General features: G+C 38.7%; 1 long non-coding RNA gene across 1 annotated transcript in view; it reads left to right on the top strand.

Annotated features, from left to right (window-relative positions):
- LOC106456144 (uncharacterized) overlaps positions 1-12,424 on the top strand; it is a 45,399-nt gene continuing 32,975 nt past the window's right edge. The window contains exons 1-3 of the long non-coding RNA XR_001290304.1: positions 1-177; positions 5,197-5,365; positions 9,020-9,100. This is a non-coding gene — a long non-coding RNA (uncharacterized LOC106456144). The remainder of the gene's footprint in view (positions 178-5,196; positions 5,366-9,019; positions 9,101-12,424) is intronic.

Genomic DNA, 12,424 nt, shown 5'->3' with positions numbered 1-12,424 from the left:
ATTTGGGTTAATTACGCGGTGTTCTAATTTTACTCTAATTCTTCGCCATGAAAGCTCTGTTTTAAATGAATATTTAAAATAGAGAAATATAGATTTTTTTTTTTTTTTCTTTGCGGATTTATTCCTGCATGCAGTATACGAGCTTCAGTCTGAAGGATGCCATCAGATCATCACGAGGTACAGAAAGTTTATGCTGTTGGTGCCAGATACAAGCTGTTTTCTGAATGCCATTAGCTCATTCCCAGGTTTGGTAGAAGTATCACAGTAACTCAGCAGTGGGCTGTACCTGACATTGCATGGCCCTCTGGCCAAGTCGAGGGGTTTTCAACCTGCAGGTGGACGTCACCGACATGGTCTCTAACAAAGTCAGATGCGTCACAAACAGGAAAGAAAGAAATGAACAAGATCTGCTTCTTGAATTTCCATTTGAATGTCCATAAATTAGCTTATTGGTGCGAAGAGTGATTTCTGAACTTTAATGTAGCAAGGACAAGAAAATGATAGTCACTACAATAATAATGCGTTTTTGTTTGTTTATTTGTTTGTTTTAGACATATAGCAATTATTTCTGGGGATTGTGAAAACCTACAAATATTTAGAAAGTGCATTTGCAGCTGTATGGACATGAAAGCATGACTGATAAATACAGAGTGGTGTCAGATTAAAATAAAAACTAAGATAAATCGGCTCACAACCTGCTGGAAAGGTTTCAGTGCATCTTAGTGATAAATCTTCAAGTGTCTGGAATTTTACTGGACGAATGAACACCAAAAGATCTCTCAGTTGGTGTTTTGATCATCATGTCAGTCCACAAACTGAAAAAGGTGATCAGCTTGGTTGAGAGCTGTTGACTGCAAAGGCCGTAGTACACGATTAGCATCATTTTCACACTCTATTCAATGACCCTCACCCATGGGGACCTTGTTTACCATGAATGGACCAAAAGTGGACTCTAGCCATGCCAATCAAGCACTAAGAATGGCCTAAAAAAGATCCACAATACCACAGATTCAAATATTTTAGTGGGACAGGACAAAGATCACTGGCATAACTCAATAAAAAAGTATACAGTAAAATCACTGAAGGCTACACTGATGTTCTCTATAAGGAGTTTGGGATGTTGCCTTCAAGAGTGCTCTTTAAAGCCCAAGCTTGCAGAGTATCCAAAGAAAACTAGACTTTATTTCAAAGGCAATCTGATGATTTTATAATGTCCATAGGCGTGACTGGACATCGCTTATCCAAGAAGGGTGTTTTCTGCAGGATCTGCTGAAAAGGGAAAGGTTTCTGTGAGCTTACCTTTTAATCTCATTTGAACACTTTATACATGCAGGGCTTTGTCCAGTTTAATATACAGTAATTGTTGTAATTAATTACTTAACTCATTTTTGTGGACTAAACATAGCAGACAAAATAATCCTAATTCCTCAGTTCATGTGGGTGTATGTAAGGTCGCAAGCCAAAAAAACAAAACAAGGTAATGAACCACTGATTTTTACTGTGTGACACTGAGTTAAAAACACACGTGACCTTCTCTAAATTTAGAATTTTTCTGCACCCCGCTAATTTGAGTATTCATTATTTCCTCATAACTCGTAGGCTAGTGTGAACAAATCATTATTCTGCTATTTAAATGTCTTTCATTTTTCTTGGCCAATTTCCCGCTCTGTGAAGTGTAACAGTATGTAGTGACAGCAGCCCCACAGGTCTGAACATTACAGGCAGCTGTGCATCGAATCTCCCCAGCAGCCTCATTATTCTATTCTCCTCCAATATCCAAGGTTGATCTAATCACCAGATCAACAACGGGAAGTGCAAGAGAACAAATAATGGAGACAAAATGAACAAATGATTAGTATGCTGTGAAAAGTACTATACATTACTTATTTAGCATTTAGATAACTATCTATCCTGAGGAGCAAGCTTCAAAGTTGAACTCAGTTTAGGCGAGGGGGATTAATTCTCTCTGCTGCATGCTTCATTGAATCTCTCATTACCAAACTTTGTCTGTATTGATGTTAGATTTGATTGAAGATTAGAGCATTTAGCAAATCTTGCTTTTCCGCATGTATCAGGCTTTTTCAAGCGCGGCGCACCGCTCGCTGGTCAATACCCTCACTTTTATCCAGTGTCTGCTTCATTTAAACTTAATCAACTCCATCAATGAACTGGAACAGCGAAATGTCCCCTGGAACAATAGCTTTTGTTGGATAATGCTTTGGTCTTATTCCCAACCGGGTGGCGATAAACCTAAAATTACACTATGATGAACTATTTCAATCAATATGATAATGGAAATTGGCTTGGGTGACTCTTTGCAGGGCTTAAGGAGGCAGGCTAAAGCCTATGTGACATTAATACATCTCCATGCTCTCTCCCTGCTGTTGCAACCCCCCTATCTCACTTTATTGTCCCATCTTTTCAGTGACATTGACTACACCATATTGCAAAGCGCCTGGTTGTTTAATGATCTATCTGCACAAGGGAATGCTTGTGCTGAAATGGATGCGCAAGCCGACGGTCTCACGCATTGTTTTCCAACTAAATTATAGGCTCTATACTTTGTTTCCTGTAGTGGCTCAGCGGGGTGTAGATCAATCATTGATGGCACCGTTGTAAAGCAGCTACAACGTGACTTTTGCTGCTCATTTGGACGTTTTGTCCTTGTGCGGCATCCAGTGCCTGTTATAGGCTACAGTTCATCATATTTATACTGCCACCAAAAGACCAATTTCACGAGCCTAAGCAAGGAAAACGCATGCCCCACATCTGTTGCATACTAATAAATATGCCACCTTCTGGGACAATCCAGGAGTGATCATAATGATCGACTGCCAAGTGATATGACTTACCATAAACCTGTTTATTTGAAAAGTTTCCTCTAAGCCAATAATAGTCAAATTTATTTTGGCATCTATTATTATTTTTGAAAAAAATGATTTACCCAATGTGCACAGCTGTTTTTCCTCTCATCGTTTCAGATACCAGCTTTGGCACATGGAAAGAGATGGATGCCTTTGTTGTTTTGCTAGAAGAGCGCAGTTATTACTGGAGCTTAAAGTCACAGCTGTCCTTTTGCAGGGAGTCACTGATCTGCTCCATCTCCCATTAATTGCACGTACTGATTAAGTTATGGTTCGGTTTTTGAATTAGAGGCATGTATTTGTCATTTAATTTGGATTTTGAGAGAAGTTATATAGTTCTGCCGCAGAGCCAAACACCGTATTTATACAGACAGGTGACAAATCAAAAGTGGTGGGTTTGGAGTCTCTGTTGTGCTGCACAAGCTTTTTGCTCCCATTATTTGGGAAAATTTATTCCCTGAAAAACTGTCTCTTATTAATCCAAATATCAACCAAACTGAAGAGCTATAGTAGGTGATGGACTAACGTGTCCGATAAAACACTCTTGACCACCATCATCAAAACAACAAACAGTATATATAGGGATATTTTTTGAGAAAAATGGTTTTCCCATCCATCCATAGACTCGTAGAAGGTGAATCTGTTATGGTGGCATGTGACGGATCAACACTTTAATAAACACTTATTTTACCTACATAACTGCTTGTAGATAGACAGCATGACAGCGCTCCAGAAGCGAATCTCCCTCTGTTTACTCATACCAGTATAAACCTCCCTATTAACCTCAGTTAATGTTAATAGTATTGCAAATAAGCTAAACGCATCAGTTTGACCCACAGAAAACACAGCGAACTAAGACAGACCAATGATATTGTCCGTATTGATATTCATCAGTATTGTGAGTCTTGATGTCTGTGCAAAATATATTCTTTCAAAAAAAAACAAAACTCCTTTTTATTTATAATTTTAACGAGATTTACTCGTTGTAATATGCAAGGAGTTGCACATAACCACTGTGGTGTTATTGTAACAGTATTATCCAATAGGAGGCAAGGTGCGGGAGTGAGGAGCATCTTGGGATACGTGAGTTGTGCTGTGTTTAGATTTTCACTGGAAGGTCATAAAAGAAAGTTCTACACAAGAGTGCAGTTAGTCTCACGCTTGTTTTCTGATAGAAAACGCAACAACCACAACTCTACGATTGTTGCTCACAGTCGCAGTCGTCTACCTGTGCAATTCTCCTCGTTAAGGGGTGTTTATGCACCTTTCATTGTATTGTTTTGTCTCATACAGTCTGCAAATCTTTGTCTCTCTGCTCTCATAACCGTACTTACATGTATCCAGTGCAGCTGACAAGACAAATAAAAATACAGTATACCACGCGCTCACTGCTGAGCATCATAAAAATGTCCGTAACAGAGAAAACAGGAGAACTCTGTAGCTCCTACTGATCAACAGATAAATTAATAACGTCCAAAAAATAATGCAGGTGTAACAATATTTTAATCTGATTTCTAATCTTGATGGAAGAGTACTGATTGGCTGAAAACAAACTGCCGGTCAGAGAGGTTGTAGTCAGGCTGCGTAAGGCTGGTTATCAGTGTTAAAATTGATGCCAAGTTTGCTGAAACTTGTTAAGATATGAATTGGTTATCACATATATACAAGAAAAAAGCCAAACAGAGTTTATCAGATTTGCAGTAGTTTCTCTGCAGACTACCTTTAAAAGGTTTAAAACTTGAATCTGACGATAAAGATGTCACATACCAGAATGTGTTTTATTCTCCATTTTAGTGCATTTAAAGCCTAAATGCTTATCTGCATTGTAATGGATAAACATGGATCAAGTTGAAGCACGGTTCGTGAAAGAGTTGGCCATTCCCCTGCCTCGCTAACCTTCTGCCTTCTTCAGCAGCCAGTGTCAATTAGCCTGTCCTGTATCTTAACCGTGTGAAGTTGCTGCCATGTCACCATCATCCAGCAAACATGAAACACCAGATGTGTCGTTTGACACTTTTGAATATGTTGTTTGCCTTTGTTTCCGTGTTTTACTCCCGGTGCTGAAAATGATTTGAGAGGACAGACATGCACAACAGATACAGCACCTTGAACATCAAAGACCGGCGCTGCAGTATTAGTAACGGTGTGTCTGTGTTTCTGCTGTAACTCTGCACGCGCTCACATACACACACACACACACACGGATAAAGGCTTGTGTGAGTCTGCGTGCACGTCTGCTTGCCTTCCAAAGGAAAGCATCCGAGACAGCCCAGAATATAAAAATTTACAGGCCTCTTTCCTGCTTTGTCTGTCTCCTTTCCCATTCTCTTAGGTGAATGGGGGCCTGAGTGATAGACCGAGAACCTTTCATCTCACCCAGTGAGTGTAAATAGCTGTCATGTTTGATTGGCGGTTTGACGTGCACGTGATGCCCTGGAAGAGGGGAAGAAATTCAGTGAGGACGCGGTGCATGACGGTTTCTCTGTCTGCAAACTAAAGAGGTAATGAATGAGTAATTGCACAAAAATCTGTGTTCTACATTTTGTCAAATGTGATTTCTCAGAGTTCATGTGGAAGAATCTGCAGCTTGTACTGTACAAGATTGAGTCTGGGCTGACTCACAATGGCTTTTAATCTCGTCATATTTCAGAGTTACTAAACAGAATTTTAAAAAGTGAAATACTTTTATTTGAATCTGCTCAGCATATTACAGCCTGTAGAGCCCCTGGAGCACAATTATACTTAAAGTTACTTATCATAATTGCCAACTTTGTTATGTACCCAGGAATATTAAGCATGTTTACATCGCTAAATTGTGTTTTACTTGTTTAAAGTGAAAGCGGTGATCTTTCAGTATATAATTCAATCTACTGGTTCTAGCAATAGAGAGGAAAGGTTTACAATAATGCTGAATTATGTGCTGTGTTTCATGCTACAATCAGTGATGTTACTGATTGACTGCTTCACATTGGGGAGGTATGAGAGGTGGGGGGGTTTAGCTGAGTAGATCTGACGTAGAACTGGATCCAAAGTAATCTGCCAGTGCCTTTTGTTTTAAATGTTTTGTTATTATGTTCAATGGGAATTAATTTTTTTAAAATGCAAGTTATGTTAAAGTGAATCCTTAGTGTTAATTCAAATGTGTTTAAGTATGCAAACAGATTATTTTGAAAGGGCTTGGGTTAGTTGGTTTTCCATTTGGTTCACACAGAAAATATCTTCTCGCTGGCTGACATTTTAATGCAGACGTTCATGGTCCTCAGAGGATGCACGTCACCCGACTTTAGGAGACAAATATCATAGCAACACCAGCACAGTGGTGCAGGTGGCAGCACTGTCACGTCACAATAACAAGCTTTTTGTTGTGGAGTGGGAATGGTTGTTTGTCTGCATGTGTTGACCCTTGACAGACTGGCAGCCTATGCAGGCAGTACTCTTTCACCCACTGAGGGTGGGATAGGCTCTAGCCCACCCATAACTATGGCTGGATAAAAAGTTATGAAAGGGGATGTGTTTAATCTTAATATTTGTGCATTTGGTATATTTATGGTCCATATCTTTTAAACTAGAATACATATATTTTGTCTCCATAAACTATTCCACGAACTGCCTTTAAAATCTCTTGCTGTTGGTGTTTTTATGTCGATGTACATGAAAAAAAATTGAAAATTCAATTCCAGGAATAAAAAGCAATGCATTAAATTCCATGACTGTGCTGTGTGAACAGTCCTCTGTATATTGCAGTTACCCTAGTTTTGATCAAAAAGAGTTAATGTATCACTTTAGCATACACTGCCCACCGAGAAAGAAGCATGATGGCTCTGTGGTTTGACATATATTTCATTGTTTGGCCTCAGAATGCTAACACTGATGTATTTTACAATGGACTTTTGCTTTGATTTAAAACACCAAAAAAGCATACCACTCTCATCTGCACTCCAATGGCCTGGAATTGGCAAGAAAAAAGCTATTTAACTAAAGAGAATATATGCATCAAATGAAAAGCAGATGAAAAAATATGCAATTATGTTCCTGATTGGGTTAAGTATTTCTCTGCCAGCACATGCCAGCTACCACTAGAACCTTTCCCAAATGGTCTGCTTCCAGGCTTGGGCGAAGCCCCAGAAAACATCACATCAGAATGGTGCCATCTCGCTGTTTCCTCTGATCCATGGCCAGTGTGTCTCCCCATTCCTCTCTCCTCTTTGCTACGCTCAGCCCCTCTCTGCGTCCCAGATAATGGAGCTCAGCTTCTGTCTGCCAAAGGGTCCGTAGCTGCCCGGGAGTAATGACCTGAGGGGGTACTTTGTGACAACCAGGGTATAATAATGCCTGCAGCTACGGACAAAGCAGACCCCGGGGGTCAATTTTTAAATACTTTTATGTTTTTCATCGAGGATAAGAGTCATCTATTTTTATTGCAGGCTATATACAATATGTACACAGCAGAAACAACACATTTATTCCAACCAAGGGAAGCACAGTGTGTTTAATGTTGTTCATTTCAACAAAATGTAGTTAAGTTTTGATAGAACGACATAGTTGTGAGCTAGCTTTATTGACAAAACATCATCCACTATTCAAGAGTTTATCTGGCACATGTCTGTAGGCCACAGTGCTTCAGATCAAAATAGTGTTATTGAGGTGCGCAAGGGAATATGGAATCACCTGCGAATGAAAGGCTTCTCCTAATGGGTTAATTGTAACAAAAGCTCGGGGTCTTGCCCCATTGAACAGAAGAGGATTGTGGAGCACAGACCTGTGGAAATGATGTCAAGCAATGTGTTGCCTGCTTTGCCCTGAAGGGCCAGAGTTTGTCTGTCAGCAGTTAAATGCTTACCTCCTACCCCTCCCCTAACACTCAACAATCAATTTACCTCCTCGGGGTCTATGAACCCAAAGATTTGACCTTGCAGACTCAAGCTTTGTTTCCTCCCTCATCTCTCACACCTCAAAGAGTTCTTATTATAAAATAAAGAAAGGGTAGTTTGAAGTTAGGCCTCATTCAGTAGGCTAGTAGGTGAATTTTCTGTTGGCAAAACCACAGGAGGAAACTTGATAAAGGTAATTTTCAATTGATCTCTAGTTTCATGCCAGCCTTTATTCCTAGAATTGAACTCTGAGTTGTTTTATTTCAGTTATTAAAATTAAGTGCTTAAAGGAAAGCCAGATAGGGTGGGAAATACTGTTTTTGTATTCTATAAATATTTAACTTGTTTGCTTACAAAGGAGAGCCACACTACATGTTTCCAGCTAGAAGCAGGTAGAAACCTATAATGTGGCTCTCTTAATGTTAATTATCTAGTGTTAATGTAGTGTAGCAGCTCTAAAAGTAACTAGTTTTTAAAATGTATAAATCTACAACTTGCAATAAAAAACGGGTAAATCATTATTACTTGAACTTTGAGATGCTTTTACACTGTCTCTGTTTCCAGTCTTTATGCTAAGCCAAGCTAACTGGATGATAGCTGTGTGTTCATTGACTGTGTGAAAAAGATGGACAAAAGTTTTTGGTCAAGCGCCTTAAACACACATTCTCTCTAATGGCCAGCAGGAGGCGACACCTCAGATGGCAAAGATGTCCAGCTGTATAGAAATCTATTGGAAGGTGTCCATGGGCTCCTTTCATCTGTGGCCATAGCAGACACTTTCCTGATCAGTTTATAATCTAAAACACTAGTTTCTCATTTTGCTGAATACAAAATGATCTGCATTTTGTTAATTATGATCCCAATTTGAGTCCAAAACAACGTTAAAGGAACGTTTACTTTTAGGGCTGACCTGAAGCTATGCTAAGCCAAGCTGCATACCTCACGTAAAAGATTGGAAACCATATCAATTCTTAAACCTCAGCAATAAAATTCAAACGTGTATTCTCCAAATGTCAAAGTATTTATGACTGTTACATAAAAAAGTTAAGAGTCAGCAGTGGCATTGTTGGTTTTGTTAATGTGTTTAGTTTTAATCATCAGCAGAACATGCGCGCCAGTGCCTCTGCATGCTTCCGCAGTAACAGATTATACGTCTTCATTTTGGATAGTTTTCCATGTGTCTTATGGCCAGTATTCATTTCAGTAAAGTAAACCGTAGTTTTAGTTTTAAGTTTAGTTTATAGTTAATTATAACAACTTTGATTCACACTTTTGTTTTGGCAGGTTGTGCGTGCCAGCAGAAACCATTCATGAAAGATGCACCCCTGAGGCTTACAGAGGTACACTCCATCATCTGCTAAGCAGGTAACTACTGTATATTTTATAGAAGAACAAAGCCAGCTCCTGATGAATGACTGTGCTATAGGTAATGAGCTTTTTACCTAGAAACAAATGTTCCGCGCTCAAAAATGTATCAAAACTGAAAATCAGGTCTTAGTGTTTATATGTTGTACAGTTGATTTACTTTTATGTTTATGGGTGCACAGCCTGGAGATGCCTCTGTGTCAATCAAAGACTTCAAGTCCCAAGATTTATTCAGTCCCCCTCCCATTTGTACAGTAACCAATGGAGGGAGTACACACCCAGCAAGGTGCTAGCTAATTGGGCATACTGAGAATAGAAAAAAAAAGAGGAAAATAAGCACCTTCTACTGTTATGTGACATTTATTGAAAGTGCTGATGGATCAGCACAAAGCTTTCTTCAGGGTGTTCGAGAAGAGCTTTGTAGTGAAGCATCATCTGTTTTATGAGATAATTTTTATGTCTTTTTTTTTAGTTTTTTTGCTTTTCAGTTTAATGCGTTTTAGTTCTGCAGCATAGAGGTACAAAATAGCGAGCAAGGAGATATGATTCACTATGCCAAACTCATGGGATCATTAGTACAAAACCTGACTCCAAATTAAGCTCCCACTTAGACCGACAAAAATGCTGCTTTCTAAGAACCCAGTTATGCATAAAATTACATCCAGGAAAACATTTAGTAGGAGACAGTTAAACTTTCTGGAGTGCCGGCATTAAAATGCTCAAAGTTTGCCATGTAATACCCCTTAGCTGAACACTAGAGAATAGCTAGTCTGGTTCTGATTTGTTCTTTACTTTCCTATTTTTGTTCCCTTTAGGGCCATTATAACTAAAATAATAAATGTCTTATAATGGCATTAAAATTCAATGAGATGAAGACTTATTCTGTTCAAACAACAATCTATATAAGCCTATGTAATTTTAGACACTTAATAGAATAAAAGCTATGAGTACAGGCAGTGAATTTAAAGCTAACAAATATCATACATGACTGATAATTATGGAAAAATGCATCAGAACTTCCACCCTGTTTGAATGCAGCATTTGGTGCATGCACTAGTGAATTTGTGATCTGCGGATAATCTCTATGCTAAGCTAGAGAAGCATCAGTCTGTCTTGATAAGATTATTTTTTAAAACATTAAACTGTTTCATTAACATGACTTACTTTATGACTGTATGCTGATTTCGGTTATTGGCTGCAATACCGCAGAATGAAATCAATAGCTAATAGTCAAAACATATAAACTCTTCTCTCTGACTCACTGAAGGATATTATACAGTACAACGATTTCACATTTTATTTTGGTCTTTTAAGGATGGTTCTCTGGCACTTGTGTCAAAGCTCGTCTTGTTTTTCACGGCTGCGCTAACCATCAAGAATAAAACTGTATAGTTTGTGCTGGTGGAGTTTTCTTTTGCTGAGGGGGAGACAGAGCGGTTGAGGATGTATACACGTGGGGGAAGAGCTGCAGTAATAGAACTCAGCTGGAGTAGGTTACTTGAGGGAATGCTTTAGGAGCGGGAACAGAGCCAAAAGAGCGAGGAAACATACTTCACTTTATTGATTTTGTCGATCGTCTTAAATGAGGGGCACTCCAGGCCAAGGGCTCACCTCTGCATTTTCTGTGTGTGTGCCTGCTGTGTGGTGGACAACGTGCAGAGGTTATGGGAGATGGGAATTATGTATGTTTTTATGTTAATGTATGGGGAAAGGCTTTTTGTGCACGAGGGAGACGGAGAGAGCTCCAGCATCACGTATACAATGTGAACCTTTTGTTGTTACCTCATAAATTTCCATGTTGTTGTATCAGCCATTGAGGCTATTGTTTCAGTCACGTGCATCTGGAAGTCCTCAATGAGCTAGCTTGTCTGTGAAAAACCCTGCACCGCCCCTCCACAGATCATGACCTTTTGCTTTACACTAGAGATACACGCTACTATTGTGACTTATTCATCAACTGTGACTTGGTTATAAATGGCTTTTTAAGGCAAATATTGATTAAGTCAAGTGTAACATCACTTGGCTTAAAGCAAATGTCCATAAGCAATTATAGCTGATAGTCTCTTTTCCATTTTTGCCTTGGCTGACATGCTCATCTGTTTTATATTCCCATATGTCCTGTCAGGTGGGACAGGATTCCTTTCCTGTACAGTCGGTGTCAATTGTTATTCAATAACCAGAACCCTGAAGTTTTACCACAGACCTCAAAGGCACATTCCCTGTAATAGAGTCACTCAAGTTTCAACAGTGCGTACTTTCTACAGAGTTTTCTTGCAATAATCATGAACATCTAGTATTAGTTGTGTTATTCTGTATTTTATGTAAGTTTTCTGTTGACTATGAATTTAGATTTTGGTTTAGGATATTTTTTTTCTCTAAGTGCACCTTAAAAATGAGAGAAAATAACGAAATGAGAAAAGATGTGCTCCTCCTCCCAAAAAATGTGTTTATTTTTTAATAGAATCAATTGCAGACCTTGATGTCAGGAGACTGTTTTTAGCTGATATTGGTTTATGACGTCTCAGTTACTACTGCCAGTATTCAAGAGGAAACCTGAAATTTCCAGCACATAAAAAACTTTTCAGTAAAGTTTTGTGTGTAACATTAACACCTTTGTAATGCAAACCAAATGCACATTTATATTTATATCGGGCACAAAGTATCATTTAAAGGTAAGCATTTGTTATTATTTTGTATTCTTTGAGTAAGAAACCTAAAACAATAAATAGATTCCTTAGTTCAGTACTGGCCTAAAACAGTTCTGAAACAATCATAACAGTCATCTTCCATTACACTTGAAAAACTGCTGCTCTGACAGTGATTTAATCATCGTTTATCAAAGTTTTACGGCATTAGATGTTAAAAAACTGTCGGATTTTTTTAATGGCTAATCACGTGAATCTTTAGCTTCTGCCTTTAAACACACTGCAGTCGTTTCCATTAGCTAGTGTAGTTTATTTTAGCACATCACAGTTTTTTTTTGTTTTTTTTAAATCTCAACACAATTAAACAACTCTGCTGACAACCCTTTCTTTTTGTGGGTTGCCTACAATTACTCTTTCTGTTGAGTCGTGCTTTGTAGTTACACTTTGGTGCTACGCAGACACCTTTACACTGTTGTTTGTTGCCACTGTTGTAGATCATGACATATTTTATAGGGTGGATGTTTGGTGTGTTTTTTCCTAACAGCTCAGTTTGCCTGAAGTGTCTTTGTGTGATCTGAATGTTATTTCTGAATGTCTAACAGTTTAGCTACACTCGGGGAATTTATATGATTTTACAAGGTGCATCCTCTTGTTCTTATCCCCCAAATCATCTTCATCT

This window comes from Pundamilia nyererei, unplaced genomic scaffold, assembly GCF_000239375.1.
Source record: "Pundamilia nyererei isolate P.nyererei 1_Seehausen unplaced genomic scaffold, PunNye1.0 scaffold00023, whole genome shotgun sequence".
Lineage (NCBI taxonomy): Eukaryota > Metazoa > Chordata > Actinopteri > Cichliformes > Cichlidae > Pundamilia > Pundamilia nyererei.
Note: the sequence above shows the minus strand (reverse complement) of the source record. Positions and strands in the feature narration are given on the sequence as shown.